This window comes from Zingiber officinale, chromosome 3A (genome assembly GCF_018446385.1).
Source record: "Zingiber officinale cultivar Zhangliang chromosome 3A, Zo_v1.1, whole genome shotgun sequence".
NCBI lineage: Eukaryota > Viridiplantae > Streptophyta > Magnoliopsida > Zingiberales > Zingiberaceae > Zingiber > Zingiber officinale.
Window position 1 is genome coordinate 6,920,847 of NC_055990.1, and position 11,034 is coordinate 6,931,880.

The window sequence follows — 11,034 nt, forward strand, 5'->3', positions numbered from 1 at the left end:
TATTTACCTCCCTCGTGATAGCCTGGGGTTGGGTGCGGCGGGAGTGCTGGGAGAGAGCGATTTCGCCTTTTGCCACATAAACCGCCACAAGCCTGATCAATTCGCCTCCAACTCTGTCTCCTTCGCATCTCTTCTGCCAACAATGACGAAGTACGTAATCCAAAAAATTTTTATTAAAATGGTCATGTCGTCGTGCATCATCGATCGGATGAAATGTTGTATATACGATTCTCACTAACATTCGTGCATGCTTAGTTTATGTTAGAATGAAGCAGCGATGAACAGAGCAAGAGCAGGTACGAACAAGGTCGACTCAAGGTATAGACCATTAAGGCTATGCCTATATATATATATATATATATATATATATATATATATATATATATATATATGAATTTAAAAATATATGAGTTTAAAAATATATGAGTTTAAATATTAAATATTTAAAATTATAACTAAATTAAATAAAGTTTACTCCAGATTTATTTTTATTATTAATTTTATTTTTTATAGTCAAATTATAATCGATCAATAATTTTAAATTGGTTAGATTTAACCAATAATTTTTAATTTTTTATAGATTAAAATTAAATTTGATTATTTTTATTTTTTTACTCGTAATAAACTTAATTGATAATTTTAATTTTTGAATGTTAAAGTTAGATTTGGTTGTTAATTTATTTTAATTTTTTATTAAAATTTAATTCATAATTTTAAATTTTTTGCTAATAAAATTTAATTTACTAATCAAAATTTAGTATGGTTAATAGTTTAAAAATATTTGTTGGTTATATTTAATTAATATTATCATATAAAAATATTTTTGGAAGTCAAAATATATTCAATATTGTACTATCATTTTCTTTAAATTTTATTGTTCTTTCTTTCTTCAACTTCATTATCAATGTTTATATTATTACTCATGTGTCTTTACTCTTCCAGGAGACACACTTTTTTATTTTTAATAATTCCTCATTGATATTTAATAGCTAAATATTTTTAGCTAAATAAATTTGATTAATGATTTATCAAAATTTAAAATTGATAAAAAGATAATTTGATTCACGAAACTCTCTTCTACTCAAATTTATTATCTTTAGGTCACATAATAATAATTTTATTGAGTTAAGGGAGTTATGATCATGGAATGAGAAGTATCTTGCCAATCTGAGCACTGCTCTCCATCATCCTGTGAGCATCAGCCGCTTCAGACAGAGGAAAGGTCTCGCATACAATAGGTTTCACCTTGCCCGCGGCAATGGCTGGCCAGACGTGCTTCTCCACCTCCGCGACTATCTGGGCTTTATTTTCACTGCTTCTATTTCGCAGACCAGCAGCTGTTCAAACAAAAAAATCAGCAAGAACAATCCACGTCAGACAACTAAGAACATAGCATGTCTCCCATAAGTTAGTAACATTTAACAAAAATAAAACAGCAAGACTATGAGGTTCCTGATAAGATGACGTTGTCTAGCAAAGCAACCATATGTTTGAATTAGAAACGAATAATTTTAAGAACATAGAAGACAAAAATATATATATATATATATTACAAAATAGTTGAGGTTGCTACTTGGATCGCCTCCGCCAGAAAATATCACTAGTCAAGCATAGACCTATTACATATATGAACAGTGAAGACTTGCATCTGATCTGCTACCAACATATTAACTCATAACAGGATTGGGGATCTATGAATGACATTCGAAGGTTGAGCAAAATTTAACAAATTATTCCTGAGCAAGTCCGACATTAGCTGTAGATATACTTTCTATATGCTTTTGAGAAAATTTACTGACAACAAGGGTAACTAGGGGCAAATACCTCTAATACTTGGACTATTAGTCTGTTCCCTCTATCTGGGATACGGACATTCCGAGTGGACACTCAGCGACTCAATTGATCACGTGTACAGTTGTTCAAAGTAGTTGTGTTAGACACTTAGTTCTACATTCGTGTAGTGTTGTAGTGTAAAATACTCATTTGAGTCCACACAGACAAGTTATATGTGCCCGAGTTTCAAAACATTATAAGAATCAAGTAGAATAAGAGAATGAACACGAAATGGCAGAGAGGATACATTGAATGGTAAGGCGCTTTGCCAATAGACAAGACAGATTTACGTGTGTCACTGCTCCTCCCATGAAACCAATGATAAAAAGTCTACCATCAATAGCCAAGCTCTCAAGATTTTTCTGCAAGTACGGACCACCAACATTATCCAATATAACGTCTACACCTGCGTAACAGATTTTTACTGGTTTTTAGATAGCTGCATTGCAACGCAGCTTGGTGTAGTATCAATGGCATACCCTTTCCTCCAGTTTCTTCCATCACCCTTGCAACAAAATCTTCTGATTTGTAATTGATGCAAACATCAGCGCCAAGATTTTTGCAAGCAGCCAATTTTTCTTCAGTACCTAGAATCCAAATGAAGGACATGGAATATTTTCTTAAAATTCAGTAAATAGACAAACCTCTAGCCTAAATCCAGCAACCCCATGAATAGGATCAAAGCTTATTCCTTGATATTTCTACGACTACGAGATAACCCATTATGCTTCATCTTTATTTTATTTTCTTACTCATCAAAACTGATTAATAATTAGGTGAAATACTATAAAAAAAATTGTTCCAAGTATTGTCAAAGGTGGTCAATACATACATGCCACGATGTTTCTTCATGGTTGCCATATACGTTCATGCTACAATATGATTTCCTTCATACAAGGTAAATTTTCTGTGTACACTATCGTACCTGCCGTGACAAATACTCTAATTCCAAGGTGTTTAGCAATCTGAATAGCAAAGGTACCAATTCCACTAGATCCACCATGAATCTGGAAGTTCAATTGCATATGATGAGTAATAGGGAAACACAAAGATAACTACCAGTGTGACCTTATCTGTTTATCCTAGTTCATGAGAGTTTACAGTTCTTTTCCAGGATTATGAGGAACTTTATCACAAAGAAGAGCACTCAACTTCTAGTAGTCAAATGAAGCTAACAAAAATTCTGTCATGGTCACAAGAGATTGAAATGATTACAATATTAGAGGGAAAGCCTATGGATAAAATTTGTTCTCATTGCTAAAAAAATAAAGGTATTACAATTCCACCTTCTAACAGAAAGTTCATGTGGTCTTATAGTCAAATGTTGATGGATAAGTTTGTATACAACTTATAAAGCAAGTTCATCGAGACAATGATTCCTTTGATATTTTGGATTTGGTTTTCGCTTACAAGTGTGCTTTAAAGATAACAAAATAAACTGATCACCTGCCTCTATGCATGTTTGACAACGATAATGTCACTTATTTTTTAAAAATTTCTCCATGCAGTTGCTACACAAGCAAACAAAGTGATTTGATTTTGAAATTTCAAATATTTGAAATATTCAATTAATTCTTCTGCAATATGAGGAGAAAAATGAATAACAACCCGACAAGAACACAAATTTAGTAGGTTTTCATAGTTCATAGGTATCAACTACCATTAAGTCATTGAATGTAGTTCCAAACATAGGCCATGCAAATCTACTAATCTTTTACAAACTAATTTTTTTTTTATATTATCTAACTCATTACATTTGGAAAAAAAAAAAATCTCAGCTGAATTTGATTTTGGGTCAAAACAAGGTGATTTTATTTTGGGGAAAATAGAATTAAACCTGAGTTGAACCTTAAGACCCCAAATTTAAGTAGGAGAAACAAGAAATTTGATTGGATGCCAAACAGGAGCATACTTAAGTCTGGTCCCAGAAGGATGCATTAGAGAAAATCCACCTAGTACAAACTAGCATTAGCTGATTTGGCCAAAGTTAAAGACAATACCTAGTGCATTAGTGCCCTTAAATTTTCAATTGTTTAATTCTCAAGACATTCTTGTTAGTAGGAAGTCAGTATTCTTCTCTTCTCAACATATATCTCACTAATCTAATCAGCAACTGAGGATAGCACCATAAGAGATAACATCTAAACTACACCAAATATCAAGAATCCTACATAGCAACATATGCCAACATATTACCTATTTCCTAAATAATGATCTAACTATCCGTCAATCAAATGCATTTCTTCCAATCAGCTTAAAGAAACAACAAACAACTAAGATTTCATATTTCGTATTGAACCTTCAAGGACACACCAAAGGCTACATATATAAAACAATACAACAAAGAATTGAGAGAGATTTACTAATAAGGTCTCCCCTGATGACAATCGGCTGATCATGAATACAGTTGACCAAACAGTGCATGCAACTTCAGGAAAACTAGCTGCATCTCTCACGGACACTCCTTCTGGGATGGGAAGTAGCTACCCAGAAGGTACTGCTACCTTCTCCGCATATCCTCCTCCACTTAGGAGGGCACATACCTGCAGGATGGAGCGAACTAGGTCATATGTTATTCACAATTCATTATCAAAATTTTGATCCCAAAACTGAGAATAAGACAATGAAATGACGATAGGCACCAAAAGCACCCAAATTATGATTCAAAATCAAGGTAGATCTAAAGGAGACAAATAACAAAGGGCTTGTTACGCCAGAAACCCAAACTTAGCCAGAAACTGAAAATTGACTACTGACCTAACTTATTAAACGAATTCTTGCAAGAAAATTCAATCAAATAAATGAAGACCAACAGAGCCAGCAATCCACCAGGGAGGGTCAACATACCTGATCACCAACCTTCCAGCGCGTAACGGACTTGCCAAGTGCGATGATCTTACCAGAGCATTCGAGGCCTGGGTAAGGGCTTGCGCCTTTGGGCAGCGGGTAAAAGCCCTCCCTCTGGACTGTATCGGAGCGGTTGAGGGCGGAGGCTTCCACCTGGATGAGGACCTCGTTGTCACCGACCGCCGGATCGTCCACCTCCTGCACCTGAAGAACCTCGGGGCCGCCGGGGTTCGTGATCACCACGGCCTTCATCTCGATCTCGCAGCCAAGAGTGACGCTGTTTGACAAGACAAAATGGCAGAAGTGCAGTCGAACTGCGGAAGTAGACAAAATGGCAGAAACTGAAAATTGACTACTGACCTAACTTATTAAACGAATTCTTGCAAGAAAATTCAATCAAATAAATGAAGACCAACAGAGCCAGCAATCCACCAGGGAGGGTCAACATACCTGATCACCAACCTTCCAGCGCGTAACGGACTTGCCAAGTGCGATGATCGTACCAGAGCATTCGAGGCCTGGGTAAGGGCTTGCGCCTTTGGGCAGCGGGTAAAAGCCCTCCCTCTGGACTGTATCGGAGCGGTTGAGGGCGGAGGCTTCCACCTGGATGAGGACCTCGTTGTCACCGACCGCCGGATCGTCCACCTCCTGCACCTGAAGAACCTCGGGGCCGCCGGGGTTCGTGATCACCACGGCCTTCATCTCGATCTCGCAGCCAAGAGTGACGCTGTTTGACAAGACAAAATGGCAGAAGTGCAGTCGAACTGCGGAAGTAGAGTCCTGGAGCCACCGACGACGGCCACTTATTTGTAGGAAAAGATTAACAAAGATTTGTTTTAAAAAAAACATTTTAGTAAATTAAGTTATAATTGTCTAAATCAAGAAGTAAAGTGCGGCCGAGTGATACAACATATCTGAATAAAAAACAAGAGCAGATCCTCTGGGCAAAAAAAACTTGGCTCAGAAGCACTTTTATCATCTTAATCAGATGGTTGTGATGAACCCTGACATCACTGAAGCGCAGAAATCCTCATCGCCAAGGGATTGCATGGGGTGAGAGAGGTTCGAACTCTCGACCTCAGGATGACTCATCAAGCTATGAGACCTACGCGCTAGCCAACTGCGCCACCACCCCTGTTGAAATGATTAAAAATATTTAAATATATATTTTGTTAAATTAAGGCACATATACATTAAATTTCAGCCCGTGGTATAAAGGACCTTTTTATATAATTTTAGGTTTAACTTATTAAATGTTTAATGAGTTAGTGGTTTTGATTTAAACTTTTGTTTTATCTAATGCTCTATGATGGAGCTGACTAATAAGAATAGGGTAAATTATCTGTCAAATAAAAATATCTTTTTAAATTTTTTAACTCACATTAGTAATATAATTAAATTAAAATAGAGTTGGACAACTAATAAAATAAAAGAGATAAAAAATTATTTGATTACAACTTAAGTAGTTGTTAGCAAATGAAATGTACTAGAAAATCTTTTTCTTTAAAGATAGAGAAGTCTCTTACATGTTCAAAAATAAATTAGAAAATTAATACAAAAGTAATATTTACTAGGTCGAGTTCTTTTTATAGATCTTGGAAAATATTATCTGCAGTTTTATCAAAATTAAAATTGATTGATAATTTTTTTAAAATAATAATTAAAATAAAACATAAAATATAAAATATAAAATATATATTAATAGTATTATAATAATTTATTACTCGTTGCCAAATTAGTTAACATAAAGTGACATTGGTATAAGTTAAAGTTATTTCAACGTGACTTAATTGACCACTATTTCCAATTGTAAAAATAATCATTAAAGATATATGAAATTGCCTTTTTAAATTTTACTAACAAAATTAAATATCATTGGGGCATGATTGAGTTTGACTATTGTGAATGAGCAAGGGGTTGAATCTCAAAAAAGTTAAGAAAATATTATCCCCGCAGTGATCAACTGTAGTTTCTCGATTTACCTTTTCATATATGGTCACGAGACCTACTATGTGGATCGATAGGATGACAAATTTCACTTTTTGTTATAATTAATAAGATTTTTAATATTTATTTTTTAAAATAAAATTAAGACTCATTTTTTTTCTGCCTAGGAACTCAAGAATAGTTGAGATGTCTTTGGATGTGAAGTTTGGACTCGGCAGCGGCCTAAGTCTACCTTAGTCATCTCTAATGTGGTGGTCGCCGCTGTAGTGTATATATATATATATATATATATATATATATTTTCTTTCCGTGCTTCTTCATCCTTGACCTCCTTATCTATCCGTGCATTGTGCAACTGATTGGAAACGATAAGGCTTCCATTTTTCCTGATCATATTTGAGTGGGATCAGCGGACAAGGCTGATGACAGCCGAGGTCGTGGATGTGAGAGAGAGGATACAAGAAGATGGAGGTGCGATTGTGGGGCTATATATAAAATGACGAGGGCTCTGTTTAAAATTATTTTAATGGGTCTTGACCCATTCAATCTCTATAAAAATTTTCATCAGCAATTACCAGGGGCATAAAATTATCAAAAGATCATTTAACTTTTAGATTTTCTAAATACACTTATTTATTATTCTATCCCCCTTTTCAGTTACTATGTCATTTTAAAGGATAACATTAGTACGACGTTGGATTTTCAAAAATCAACCCATAATAATTATAGGATTTATGCAGACTAAATTGGTGCTAATTTTTAAAATGCGAACTATCTCTTCAGAGATTATAAAAGATATTACATTAAAAATATTCTTATTATTGGTTGACTTATATTTCTTCTAAAGTGGATCTTGCTTAATTTTAAAGTGGATCCTGTTCTAATAACTCTAAATAAATTCAATATATGCATTAAGATGCGCAAACTTCTTATTTAACGATACCGAAAGCACTTCAATTGGAAAAGTAAATATTTCATACTAATGGATTCAGGTTCATAACCGTGGATTCCAATACACGACATCTTGCATCACTTATTGACGATGTTCTTGAAAATCCATTATATATATAATCTATAATAGAATTTACATCTATATCTTTAATTAAATCTCATTCAGTATAGAATGTCAAGTAATCTTTCAAAAAAAAATCTCTCTTATTGGGAAGATCTTCCCATTTTTCATTGCTAAAAAAAACTCCACTCAGTAGTGGCGGTAGAAATAAGTAATGTCAAAACAAGATGAATCAACCTAATCAATATAACATAAACATTTGATCATCCACTTTTAGTCAATTCTAACACAACTCAACAAGTGTAAAAACCTTCAAATTATGCATACATCAAGTTTATAATGTACCAATTCATATTCTAAAGCAACGATGTCTCAATCTATGAAATTTTCAGGATAAAAATTTTATTGGAAACCTGCAAATATAATCATGGTTAATTAAGTCAAATGAATTTTTAGGATCTAAAGTTGTACTAAGACAAAAAGTTCTACTGATGACTTATTGAAACAAGCATTTAACTCCATCAAGATAAAATCTATAGTCACATTAAAAATATCAAATTGGTAACGATGCTCAATTGTAGCTTGCTGACTGAAATGATTGACTTGTATAGGCAATCGATGTTATACACATCAATTTCATTTCTCCAATAAAAAATTTTCACTTCATGAAAAAAAATTCTTCTTATATGTAATCTCTAGTTCTTAAAGGATAATTTTGATAGTAGATATACATTTAATAACAGTCAAAATGTCTTTAAATTTTCAACATAGAATATATGTCATTCTCATAATTTTATTCATTTAGTGCAAAATTAAATGAACACAAATTCAAAACTTGACATGTTTCTATAAATCCCTCTAACTTCAACCTTATCTCTTCCATTAGGAGAATGATCACAAAGAACTTCAAAATATTTACAAATTGAAGTGTATATACCTATCAAACTTTTTTATTGAATCATAATTAGAAACCCTAAACTCCAACAAGTAGGTCTTATTTATTGTAAATTAGAAATCTGATTTGCTCCACTTCGAGAATCACATTCTCCAATTACCAATATATATTCAATTTCATTTCTCTATACAGTATGTAATTCAACAATGTGCTTGTAGAAAAAGTGACAATATTGTCTAAATGAGAAAAGAATTCTCAAATAACATTTTTGGCTGAGAACCCAATGTCAATTACAATTGATGAGCAAAATAATGCACATAATATGCATAGGGATAATCTTTGAGAAATAATATCTAAAGTTTATTCCATGCGCCACACATATTGCATCATCATATCCTTGGTCTCTTATTTTCTTAACTTGGAGGTCAAGATTAATAAGAATATTTTATATCTCTTTTTTCAAATTTAACGAGGTAATGTCACTAGCACTTTTAATGGTAAAAACAAATCTGTCAAAATCTCATGATCACTCACAAACCTGAAGATGATAGTCATTTGGCTCCCGTTTAGATATATCTTGTGCTTCATCAATAAGAATACATAAGCATTGACCTCTAACTTCTCACAAACTATCAGTTGTATTCTATTGGCCATAATATATAAAATATCTTTTTGAATTTCTAGAGCGATATATTGAAATTTTTTTAGAGCATTCTCAAGTACAATTTCATCAATTTTTGTACTTGTTTTGTAAAAGTCTTTGCCAATTTAAGAAAATTCTCACGATTAAATGAAGATATAAATTCATTGTTACCTTTAAAGGCACAACCTTAAAATGTTAGCCAGCAAACAATATAAATGAGGACCTCAACGCAAATGATTTTTCTTCTTTTTCTCTTTAGATTGGGCATGCATTACATTATCAATAGGGATGTAAACGAGTTGAACTGAGTCGAACAATATTAGGCTCAAGCTTGGCTCGTTTAAGTTATATTCGGGCTCGAGCTCAAATCGAGCTTTTATCACAAGGCTCGAGCTCGGCTCGTTTTAGAATTATCAAGCTCGTAAACAGTTTGAACTCGGCTCGTTATTAGCTCGGTTATTAAAGTTAACGAGCCTAACTCGTTAAGCGAGCTCAGACTCATTTTCGGGCTCGTTTAGAGCTCGTGTTTGGCTCATTTTAAAGCTCATTTTTTGGCTCATTTTAAAACTCATTTTAAGGCTCGTTTTAGAGCTCGTTTTTTTGACTCGTTTTAGAGCTCGTTTTTTTGGCTCGGTTTAAGGTTTGTTTTTTTGGCTCACGAGTCTATAAACTAACATGTTCGCGAGCTCACGAGCGGAATATCCTTAAGCTCGAGCTCGAAATCGAGCTCGAGCTCGGCTCGATAAGATAGACGAACGAACTCGAACGAGCTTTTTACCGAATCGAGCTCTGAATAGCTCGCGAACGTTTGGTTCATTTACATCCCTAATTATCAATATATTATGAGGGTCTCATCAAATTTTCAGTCCTTCTCTCATATATAGTATGAGGTGAAGAAGTTGCAGAATCAATATGAGCAAGAAATGCACATGTTTCCAATTGTTAAGATATTAGATGAATTAACATCATTTAAAAAAAAGAAAAAAATAATAACAAAATACCTTATTTGTTGAAGGTGAATATTACAACCAACGAAATTTCTAAAATCATTTTTTCTGAAATCGACGATTCTGACTTCCAAATTTTGTATTTGGATACTCCAATATATTTGGTTGATAAAGCCTTATCTTTAGATATGAATATCTTATTGTTGGTGCAATTTTCCTAAGTCAAAGTTGACCAGGTTGACTAAGCTTGAATTGACTAAGCTTGAGTTGTAATGTGCGAGTTTCGATATTTGACAATATATAAAGATTGTTTTTGTTGGAACCCCAAGGTTGTTTTGGTGTGATCAACAAGTTAAGTTAGGTCCTGTGTATTTAACCTTGTGTCTAAGTGTGCAGGAGCTTAGGAACACAGGTACTCGAGTGGAAGACGCAGCTAGCGAGAAGGACGGCACGCTGTGCGTCCGAGGGACGAGGCGCTGCGGAAGAGTACACCGGCGGACGAGAAGGAAGCGCGCGGTGGTTCCGAGGGACGAAAGCCGGAGCGGAAGATTACTCGGGGAGCAAGAGACGCAGCTAGCGAGAAGGTCGACGACCGAGGGACGAAGACTGCGGATGAGTACGCTGGCGGACGAGAAGGAAACACGCGGCAATTCCGAGGGACGAGAAGCCGGAGGGAAGCATGCTCGAGAAGACCGGAAGTTGGGTTGGGTGAGCCCTGGAAGGCCGAGATCACCCAAACGAGCGGATCCGGAGCGGAAGAACCGGACCGAGGGACTGAAGCAGAGGGCCCGGATGAAAAGTCAACTATGTTGACTTTCGGAGTCCGGGGCGCCCGGACCCCTCCGGGGCGACCCATCCGGCGCCGGAACGCGCCCGGACCAGTAATGTTGACCAGATCGAGAATTATCTC

At 35.0% G+C, this 11,034-nt stretch overlaps 2 non-coding genes and 1 pseudogene across 2 annotated transcripts; all 3 read right to left on the bottom strand.

Annotated features, from left to right (window-relative positions):
* Positions 1-1,047: 1,047 nt before the first annotated feature.
* LOC122051108 lies at positions 1,048-5,476 on the bottom strand (annotated as a pseudogene).
* Positions 5,477-5,636: 160 nt separating this feature from the next.
* LOC122054538 lies at positions 5,637-5,719 on the bottom strand. Its single transcript, XR_006132823.1, has one exon. It is a non-coding gene; the product is annotated as a small nucleolar RNA snoR114 (small nucleolar RNA).
* Positions 5,720-5,729: 10 nt separating this feature from the next.
* Positions 5,730-5,815, bottom strand: TRNAM-CAU. The gene is given in 2 exon segments: positions 5,730-5,765; positions 5,778-5,815. It is a non-coding gene; the product is annotated as a tRNA-Met (tRNA).
* Positions 5,816-11,034: the final 5,219 nt, after the last annotated feature.